This window comes from Bacillus rossius, chromosome 6, assembly GCF_032445375.1.
Source record: "Bacillus rossius redtenbacheri isolate Brsri chromosome 6, Brsri_v3, whole genome shotgun sequence".
Lineage (NCBI taxonomy): Eukaryota > Metazoa > Arthropoda > Insecta > Phasmatodea > Bacillidae > Bacillus > Bacillus rossius.
In genome coordinates, this window is record NC_086334.1 from 40,823,396 (window position 1) to 40,834,324 (window position 10,929).

Sequence of the window (10,929 nt, forward strand, 5' to 3'; positions counted from 1 at the left end):
ATGGTGACAACTACTTAAAGCTCAATAAATACACGGAGTTAGCAGTTTTAGGATAATAGTTAGTATATAGGAATGCAGGCTAGAGATAGGAATATGAGTTAGGAGTTATAAATAAATATTTATGGGCACAGAATGCACTGAAGCGCGCCGTGGAGAAATCTATGTACGAGTTTTTTTAAAAAATGAATGTTTCTTTGTTTGTCCCGTGTGTTTTCCTGTATCATTCATCCGATTGCGATGAAACACTTTGGTGAGATTCCGTGCTCGCAAAGGTTTCTGAATACGTACAACTAATTTGCAATAGGTGGCGCGCAAGTCGTTTCAACAAATGCGTGAACTTCATGTAGTTTAGCGGCAGTTCGCGTGTTCGAGTTCGGTGTACGAGTGCGCACGCATGACATAATTGAACTGAATCAAATTCGTGTACGCACCAGAAGGGGGAAAAAATATATATATATATATTGTGCGTCTTTGAAACGCATGCCGGGTACTCGCTATTTAGACATTAATAAAACTCTCCCCGGCGGGGAATCGAACCCCGGTCTCCCGCGTGACAGGCGGGGATACTGACCACTATACTACCGAGGACTTGTATACAATTCTTTCGAAAATATGGTAGAAGAAAGTAAGTTTTTCATTATAATTTTATTTTATCACATTTTCATTTTCACGGCTTAGTTAAGCCATTCAAACTTTACTTATGGTTAAAAATCAAATCTTGTAGGCTAAAATCATGCTTATTAAAACCAGGAGCGTCATCCCGTTCGTCCGTCGTCGTAACAAATTCCCTTAGGCCCGTTCTATGGTGGCATAGAAACGGAGATGAATCGCGTAAACGGACACGGATCTCACGGAACATTTCACTATCGCGTCTGCTGCTTCCACAATGCATGGAAACGTAACAAAAGGAAAAAAGTGAGATTGCATATAAAGGTTACCTACGTAATATTAATTTAATTAAAAATATATATCATGTTTAGGTATCATAGCATGGACACAATTTACATATATACTACTAAAATAAATTGGTTGTCTGTAAAGTCGGTTTATGGAAGATAGTTTAACGTGATGTCATAACAAAACATTGATTAAATTATTGCATACTTTTAGGAATAAAATTGAATCATCTTTATTGAATTATCACTATTTTGTATGGATTCAAAGAAGGAGTGAAATTAAAGCTACAATGTAATTGATACATTCACTTTTATTTGCACTCATTAATTCAAATATGTTTATTACTTTAACGAAGAGATTATTTTAACTATAACTTTTATACATGTTTGCTATTTAACTTCTTCCAGACTGTGTTATTTTGTTAAGGATAGGACGATGATAGGAAAAGTAGGAAACGAATGGGAGTGTTTAAAGTTTAATGCACCTCGAAAAAGTCAAATCGATGGTTGTTCCAATCGAGTGGAAGAGAGAGAGAGATTCGGTGCAAGCGTACAATGAGCGTAACGGGACACAGCGTAACGGGACAATGTGCGTTACGGGACACTTTTTCGTGCGTGCGGCCGGCGTTCATCGATTTATTAGACGTTTTCACGTCAAAAAATAAACTTATAGTTTTTTTAAAAAACGCACCCAAATCAGTATTAATGGCAACATTCGCCTTTCAGCAGTACCATAGCTGTATTTCGCTGGAAACTGAATGGCTATTGGTTTAATTATATTTACACCATCTGTGCCGAAATAAACACAGACTGATGAAATTTCCGGATCATACACACACTTGATCACGCCGAAAGAGTGGCCAGATAATTTTATATATAGTAGGTACCCCTATTGCCATGAACGAACCACGGGCACATTTTCCACCATAACCCGACCCCGGAAACACTCTAAATCAAAAAGAATATATTTTTTAACTTTTCGAAATTTAGGGGCATGCAAGCTCTCCCCCCCCCCCTCCCTCCAAGAGGGAGAAAAACGAAGCCCGGGCACATTTTCCACCATAACATGACCTCGTAAAGACACTAAATCAAAAATAATATACTTTAAAAATTTTTAAAAATTTATGGCACTACGCCTCCCTCTCCCTCCCTTACCCGGGCACTTTTTCCACCATAATCAAAGATTTTGGTTCAGAAACACTCCAAAATCGAAAAACATTGAGTTTTAAATCTTCCATGGTAACAGTCGATCCTGGGGCAAATTCCCATTATGTCCCGACCTCACGAATACACAAAAACCTGGTTATTACCCATAGCTCGAAATTAGTGGTTTTTTGACCCTCTGAAACTTCCACTCCACCTTAACAGTAAGGTCTTAAGTTAAAATATTGTATTGTCAGAAGTTCTTTATATTTATGCAAAATTTCAAAACATTCGGAATTCGAAAACTGAATGGAAATATTTTATTGCATAGCCCTTTCATACATACAAACAGGCGAAGCTAATAAAAGCGTGGTGGTAAAAAAAAAAAAAGGGGGCGCACATTTGGATGTAGCAGGAATAAAAGCCGGCCGACATGTTCGGGCGAGGGTCGCGACGGCGGGAAAGCTTCACAAAAGACGCGCCGCGCTGCAGTGTCGCCAACCCCCGACGTGGACCAGCGCGGCACGTGATTGGCCCCGGGCGAGCCTCGTTTACGCCTCCCCCCCCCCCCTGATCGGCCGCTATGCAAACGAGCCCCGGCTAACAAGACGGCGGGGAAGAGAGAGTGTGGAGGAGCTGGACACATCGCCTAATGGGCTATTAACGAACCCCTTCGCTGGGGCCGGCCTCCCCTGACCCGGACCAGGGGGGGGGGGGGGGGCGGCGCGCGCGCTAATTGCCCGCTCGCCCGGCGCCCCCATTAGCCGGCTGGTCCGGCGGCGGTCAGCTCCCGACGAGAGGGTGCCGCCTTGCATCCTCCCCCCTCCCCCCAATTCCTCCTACCACCACCCGGGGGTTCTTCCCCAGGGGCTTCGTCTGGTCGTGGCCCCTTCTCCCCTTTTTATTAACACTGCACCTTATTAACAGCTTTAAAATCTCCCAAGTATCGTAATGAAAAATTAGAGAGAAGTAGCCTTCTCCTACGGACACCAATCCTATATACACAGCTACGCTCATCACTGACTCACCGACTCTGCAACGCCAAAGAGATGTGTGTAAAAATTGGAGATAGGCGTATCCTACTCCATAGAATACCAACAGAACATGTAACAAGAAAGTAACTTTTGAAATTAAACAGCTACATAAGTTCAACAGCCTTAGTTACTAAATGAAAGTATTTTTTTTTTTTTAATATTTATCATTAGGCGCCTTACAAATTACTAAGCTTATAATTACTAAACAAAACCAGGCTTATGTCTCAGAAGGCTAAGTTCCAAAACGAATTTGCGGGACCCCGAATATTTTGGAAAGGGCTCATGTTGGGGGGGCTGGAAGGCATGGCATAACTATTACACGGACAATTTTAAGAATAAACTATTTATAACAACGTCTTAAAATCCAACGTTGAACTAAAATTTCAGCGAATGTTTTGTTAATTTTTATTAACAAATTTTGATTTCATTTCGTAATAAATTACACTCGAGTCAGTTTTATAAATGGTAATGATCGGATTCCGGCGAAGTTGCGTCACTACACGATAAAATAAAAATTTTGAAAATTGTTGTAGTAAGAAATCATGAAAAATCTCAATTTAAATCTAAAAGGTATTGACCAGTACGTTCAATTACATTCTATTAACTATTAAATACTCCCTTTTTCTCATTACTGTCCGTATTTTCCACTAAAACTAGACACGCGAGTAAAATAAAATAGCGAAGCCCGACGCTGGTCTCTGGGGCCGCCCTTAAAGATAACCGTAAATTTACGAAGACCTCTGGATAACCTGTAATAACTGTTCTTCGTAGATTGGAGGTGTGCTTGCCTGTGATGCAACCCAAGCGAACCCACCAGAAATTGGCATATAGGAAATTTATTCTCATAGCTCCTCTCCACGGATCCTGGCCTCGCCTATGCCCTCCCCCCTCCTGTTCAAGAGGAGGAACACCATTTCCGCGCGTTATGGCCGGCAACTCCCAAGGTGAAACGACGGCTCCAAAACTTGGGTTAATTTGGGGACCGGAAACGTGTTCCCGGTTTCATTTTAGCGATCTGCTAGAATCCTCGGTCTCACACGCTGAGTTTGTTGTAACTTTCTTGGTATTTAAGAACTACCAGGTAAGGGATTTCCCTGTAAATTCACTCCAATAGCTATCTGAAGTTTGTTGTTGGGTTACAAAATAATTTCCTCGGAAATTTATACCTAAACGTCATTTTCGAGTTGTAAAGATTTCATGCAAATGATCGTCAATATGAACTCTTGCTTGAAGTTCATCGCTATTCGATATATGTACATAAAATCTATCGTAACATATCCATACGAAAAACCCTCCAATAACTGTAGGTACTATATATATATTGTAAATGGACAAGAAATATTCAAATAACTGTACTCTGTATTTTTTTTTGTACATGGACAACAAATATTCATGTAAATTTACAGATAATTGTAAATTAGTCAATTTACATGAAAACAAATTTATCACTAGAAAAAAGTGTTCGCAGTAATTCTGGGTTCAGATTATTTCCCGGGAACTCATGTTTTATGTTGTCCCAGTACAAGCCAATAGTTAAAATTTATTTGTAAATATTTCCCCAAATAGCTTTACAGTTTTAACTGCGTACGTAAGCACGGTAAAACGGTAAAACAAAATATTCAAATGGTTCAATATCGATTATCGTTTCCATGGTTTAAAAAATTAAGCTCGAATGAAACATCAATTACAATATAAATTTATTCGCGAATTTCCGTAAGAGAAGCTAAGTATTATCTCGATAAACGTATTTCATATAAGCAAAAATAACCATAGACATGTGTTGTGTTTGCCCGAGTATGTAGAGGACTGTGGAGTCCATGCTAGAGGTCACTGAACCCACGAATTTTTCCAGGCCCAAAGGTTACTGAAATAATGTTACAAAATACATGAAAGACTAAAAAATCGTAAGTCTATCCTATTAATACAGTCAAGTGTGCTACAAACAACTTAGCTGAAAGAGGTTTCTCTACAATAATATTCTGGAAATAAACCATTGAATTATGTATCTTACCATTCGGTTACAAAAATTTGTCATTTATATCAAGAGATTTGACTTTAATTTAACAGTGGAGGTGTTAGTCTAAGGAAAGGACGCCTGTTCTAAAGTCACACAGATTAGCTATTAGTTTGCGAAACCAACCGTATATGTACAAACACTAATGCTAGAGGTTTGTTAAATAGCTTGAGAGTAATTCTCTAGGAAGAATCGTAAAGTTTCATCATGAAAAGAGTATCGTTAAATTAAGATGCTAAAAACACATTATCAAGCGTTAAACTCCATTATAACAAAACAAAAAGTTTTTTTCTATCCAAATAGGAAAAGGGTCATTCTCATTTTGACTTCAATAATTAATTACAATGACAAAGACTGCACACACACACACACACACACACACACAGCGCCATACATCTTACTTCAATTAGTTTTCCCATAAATTTTTACAGCAATAGAAAAAGTGTGTTTCGTTAAGAGAATTTTTTTTAGATAGATTGTAGCCTTTACCATAGTAAGACTCCCAGAAAAATTTAACAAATTTTTTTATTTTTACTGTCCACAGACCCTAAAACCACCGTCAAATGTGATGTGTGTGTATATATATATATGTGTGTATATATATATATATATATATATATATATATATATATATATATCACATATTTTTGGACACTATAACTGCCGTTACTGTGCACAAAAAACTTCCAAAATGAAACTAAATGATGAGTAATGGAAAATTTTGGTAGAATTTGTTAATGGGTAAAATCCAACCTAAGAGTAGAAATGGGGAAGTTTTTTTTAAAAAAGAAAATCGCTTTAACTCCCTAAATATGAAAAACATTACATTCATATGAATTCGTTATATATTATGAGAATAATGCTAAAATATTTTGTTAAAATAAATTGTTGATACGACCAACCACAACTGTAAGACAGGAAAAAAAAACAGAGGTTTGAGAACAAAAAATATACCTATATATAATTCCCTTAATAGGGACACCATCAAATAGGTTTGGATTGTCTGTAAACGTTTTAAATATTATCACAAACTTTTGCGTAAACAATTTTCGATAAGATGAACAATTACTGTAAGGGGTAATAAGAACAGGGGTTGGAATACAAAGAAAAATAATAATTCCATACCATATATACTACAAAATTCATTCTTATTTATTGCAAAAGTTCTAAATAGCATCTAAAATTTTCGTTCTGAAACAATTATTGATAAGACGAGGCATTCCTGCAAGCAGTACAAAAAAAAACAGGCTTTGGAAAAAAATTCATAACTTCTGTGCCATCACTATCGAATACGTTATTTATTTATTTTAAACAGTAGGTATACGTATTATCTAAAAATATTGTCTAAAATAATTTTAACATGACTTACTATTACAGCAAGAGGTGTAAATAACGTGTTTAAGGATCAAAAAACATGACTCTTTATGTAAGTAGTCAATAATATCAAAACTGTTATTGTAAAAAAATCCTAATAAAAATTTAAAACGTTTGGCTGAAACAATATTTATGAGAATAACTATTACAACAAGGAGTTAGACAAAAAAGTGGGTGAAATTTAAAAAACAAAATCATAACTTACTTACTTAGTACACTATCAAATTTGTTCAAACTTATTGTAAACATTCTAAACATTATCTTAAACCTTGATCCGAAACAAATTTTTATACGACTTATTGTTAGTGAAAAGAATGAAATATATTGTAAGAAGGTCAAAATAAATAATAACTACCTTAGTAGACAAAGTATGAAATTCTTTCTAAGTTATTCAATTCCGGATGCATTGAATTAAAAACATTAGACACATTTTCGGTGCATAGAATTTGAGATAATGTTTAACTGACAATTTTAGAATTTTGTATAACATACAAAATGTTATATACACTGAGTTTTCAAAATGTTCCAGAAATTTATACAATGTTCCAGAAGCTTTCCAGAACGTTCCAGAAACTTCGAAATCTACCTGCGCCTGTAGTCTGTGCCAAATGATTTGTTTTTTCGTTGTGTTAGTACTGGTAACAAACTTTTTAAACAAATATAATTTTGATACTGGGAAAATCTTCTGACATCAATCGGACTCACGTGACAATAATACGAGGTTTTCGCGCAAAAATCTTGTAAGTGGCCGGTTTTGTTCTGTAGCGAATTTGATGTTACCTCGTTGCTGTTAAGACCATGTAAACCACCGCAATGAGAATACTATAAGGTAATAATGTTTTTAATCTGCTTCACCATCACCTTTCACTCAACACAAAAGACCCAATTTCAGAACATTTCTCTTTTCTGTCATTTGCCAATTTTTATATTTTGTCTGAGGTTTTGTAACAGATAAATGCCCTGAAATAACGTATAATTATTATTTATCACCAAGTTAATTAATCGCTTACTCAGTTTTAAACATTACAAACTAAAATCAACTAGCCAAAAATTATCTGGAATAAAATCATATATGTCAAAATCATCCAGCTTGAAAAATTTCATACTAAAATCACGAAGCCTAAAATCACCTAGAAAAAAATTATACAGCTTAGAAATCATCCTCCTTGAAATGTATCAAACTGAAATCACCTAACTTAAAATTATCCACAGTAAAATTTTCAACCATTAAAATCACCCAATTTGATATATTTCAAAATATAATTACATAGCATAAAAAATCGAGGATTAAATATTAAGTACGGCTTTAAAATCCCCCAGCTGTAAATAGTTATTAGTAAAATCAACTTGAAAAATCATACATCTTTAAAATCACCCATCTTGAAATAGTTCTTTCTTAAATCACCTAGGAAATAATCATTCAAAAAAATACCATCAGCCTTAAAATCAAGCACCTTCAAGTAGTTCAACATAAAATCACCTAGCCTAAAATCATCCATTATAAAATCATACAGCAATAATGTCCTCTAGCTTCAATTCTTTCGAGCAAAAACCGCCCAGACTAAGGCCATACAGCATAAAATCACACAGTCCAAAAAAGGTCCAACCTAAAGTAAACAACCTTCAAATCGTTCAACGTAAAGTCATTCGGCTGTACAATTTTGTATTTCTTGCTACGCTGGGAACATTTTGCTTCTGGGTAATGAGCTTCGGGCTCGAATTTGATTAAATACAATTTCTTGAACCTACGCTAGTTCAGTTTTGCACTGATAGTATTGGGAAAAAAATTCAAGAACGAAAAACTAAGAATTCAAAATGAAAACATGAACCCACAGAGAACGAGCCTGAATCAGCTGATGTAAAACAGATAAACCTAATGATATCAGTCGTATTGTGCCAGACTTCGGGAACACATGCCAGTTCCCGAAACGTCGTAATTTTTTTGTCATAGGAAACTTTATGTGTTCGTTGGTGTTGTCGTTGTGCTGTCCATAATGTATGTTTATCTTCATCGTTGTGTTCGTATAGGTATTGCATTGTCCAGGTTTTGTTGTCTACCTTCATTTACTGTTTTTTGTTGAAAACGTCTCGTCGTTGTTAGCCCACTGTGTTTGACTGTTCTGTTATTACTTTTTTCATGACTAAATTCCTTCCACGGAATTCTTGTGTTGTCTTATACTTAAGTTTTAATGTGTTCGTCTGTGCTGTCGTCGTTATGTTCACCATAATACCTGTTTAGTTTCATCGTTGGATTTATCTGTTTGACATCAGCTGAATTAGGGTTTATGTTTTCATTTTTAATTCTTGGTTTGCGTTCTTGAATTTTTTCCATGACAAACAGTGCCAAATTGCGTTATGTCCAAGGAATTGTATTAAATCACGAATAATTTTGTTATCCTCAAATTCATAATATTATTTAGAGGCAGATAATTGTGTTTATTTCTTAAACCATTAAGTCCACTTAATTTGTACCAACACTTGAAAACAATGAATAGGATGTCTAGTTGAGCTTTGATTTGCAACATTTAATCTTAAACGTACATGTACGATACCAATAAACAAATATTCCAGTTGGAGGGAACATCTTTCCAAGCTCGGATTCACATCCAATGTGGCTAATTGCATTTCCATGTCAGCATCATTAAGTAAATTTTGTAAGAAATTGTTAATTATAGATACAAGAATTTCGTACTATATATATTTTATACAAACTTGACTCTATCAGCTATGCATTAACAGTCAGGCAGTTGTTCGTAATAAACACATTTTTCCTGACCAGTCACATCATGTTCACTCTCTAGACGTTCATATTCCATGGGTGTGTGTTTTTTTTTTTTTTTTTTGCAGTTGAGTAATGCATAGAATTTTACTTCTATAGTCCCGTTTTCGAAATATCTCTTCATAAAAATGTGGAATAGGCATAAAAACTCCAACATGATGAGCGAAGTCGAACATTAACGAGCGATTAATTGAAATAGGTTCCGGGTTTGAAATCCTGGTAAAACATGGTTGCAAGACCAATTTTTAAAATAAGTTAATCAGCCGTTTCCCAATAAATCGATCCGCATAAAAATGGAGAATGTTAAAATATAATGTTATCTAATATTACTAAACGAACAATTTTTGTATGTCTATATATTTATATATTGGCATCTCGGAAACAGCTCTAACGATTTTACAAAAAAGAAATAAGACGCCGGGCGAAGCTCGATAGCCCAAGCGAAAAAAAATACGAATCAATTCAATAAAAGTTTAAATTTCAAAAAGGTACTCGATATCATTTGTGTTCTTATGTATAACTACTTTTATTACAGCAGCGACTTAATGTGAAACCACATAAAGGAACCGAAACCTACGGCAGAAAATTTTTCCTGCAGTAAACCAATTCCAAACGGTCGAGTGAAATGGGTAAATAGTTTCTATAGGAACTGGCGCTCTTATGATATTTTGCCTGTTATCGATAGTGACTAAGCAATATTTTGCAGTGGGAAAGTAAGATTAAAATTCATCGTTGCAGAAATTATTTCCGGAAATATAAAATTATTTTTCATTGACTTTTATCAGCTGCTTATTTCAAAAACCTGCAGTGTAGTATGTTCTAACAATTGTCTTAACAATAAATACATGAACTGTAAACCGCAGTAGGTAAATAAGAACTTTTCTGATCTGTTTTAAATTATTTGTACATAGATGATAATATTTTACATTTACCTTCTCATTGCAGATGGATGTGAAATTTTAAATAAATATGAATTCGCCAATAATATTTCAATATAAGGTATATCTAATAGGTGTGTTAATAAAGCCAATACGTGTTATAAATAAAACCATCAAAAACATAAGATGCTCAAAACGTTAGAAGATTATGATAGTAAACATATTTTAGTGGTTTTACACGGTCTGTCATTAGGTCGCGTGCTGAAATTGTCACCAAATATGTCCATAAATTGTCCAGGCTCTGTTCATTGACACACGGTGTTGACTTGGACTAAAGTTTAAGACAACTAAACAGGGAAACAAACTCCACTTCTCTAACAAGCATCTGTAAAATTTGAACATAAGATTAGGACTTAACTGTGTGTGTGAAACTTATACAAAATGTTACAATAAATAAAATTGTAGCAAGGGTTATTCAAGTCAAACAACAAGAATTATAATATATTTTATCTCTCAAACAAATTACAGTAATTTGGAAGTAAAATTACAAAAAAAAATTTAAATATAAAGTTTAACTTACAGTATTTCCCGAAATTTTTAAAATTACAAACGAAATATCTGTTCTAAATGTATTATATACATGGTTGAGAAAAATTATTACAGGATCTCAAACGGGAGTCAAGGAATAACACAGACTAAATTTAAGTATTTTTGTAATGTTACAGTCAAACATTATAAGTATATAAGTATCTTATATTGATATTATGTAAGTTGTATTAATCATGTTTTACAACAGTTCAGTAATCAACAT

The 10,929-nt window shown here is 34.8% G+C and overlaps 1 non-coding gene across 1 annotated transcript; it reads right to left on the reverse strand.

Moving 5' to 3' along the window:
- Nucleotides 1–516: 516 nt before the first annotated feature.
- On the reverse strand, nucleotides 517–588 carry Trnad-guc (transfer RNA aspartic acid (anticodon GUC)). Its single transcript has one exon. It is a non-coding gene; the product is annotated as a tRNA-Asp (tRNA).
- Between the last annotated feature and the right edge of the window lie 10,341 nt (nucleotides 589–10,929).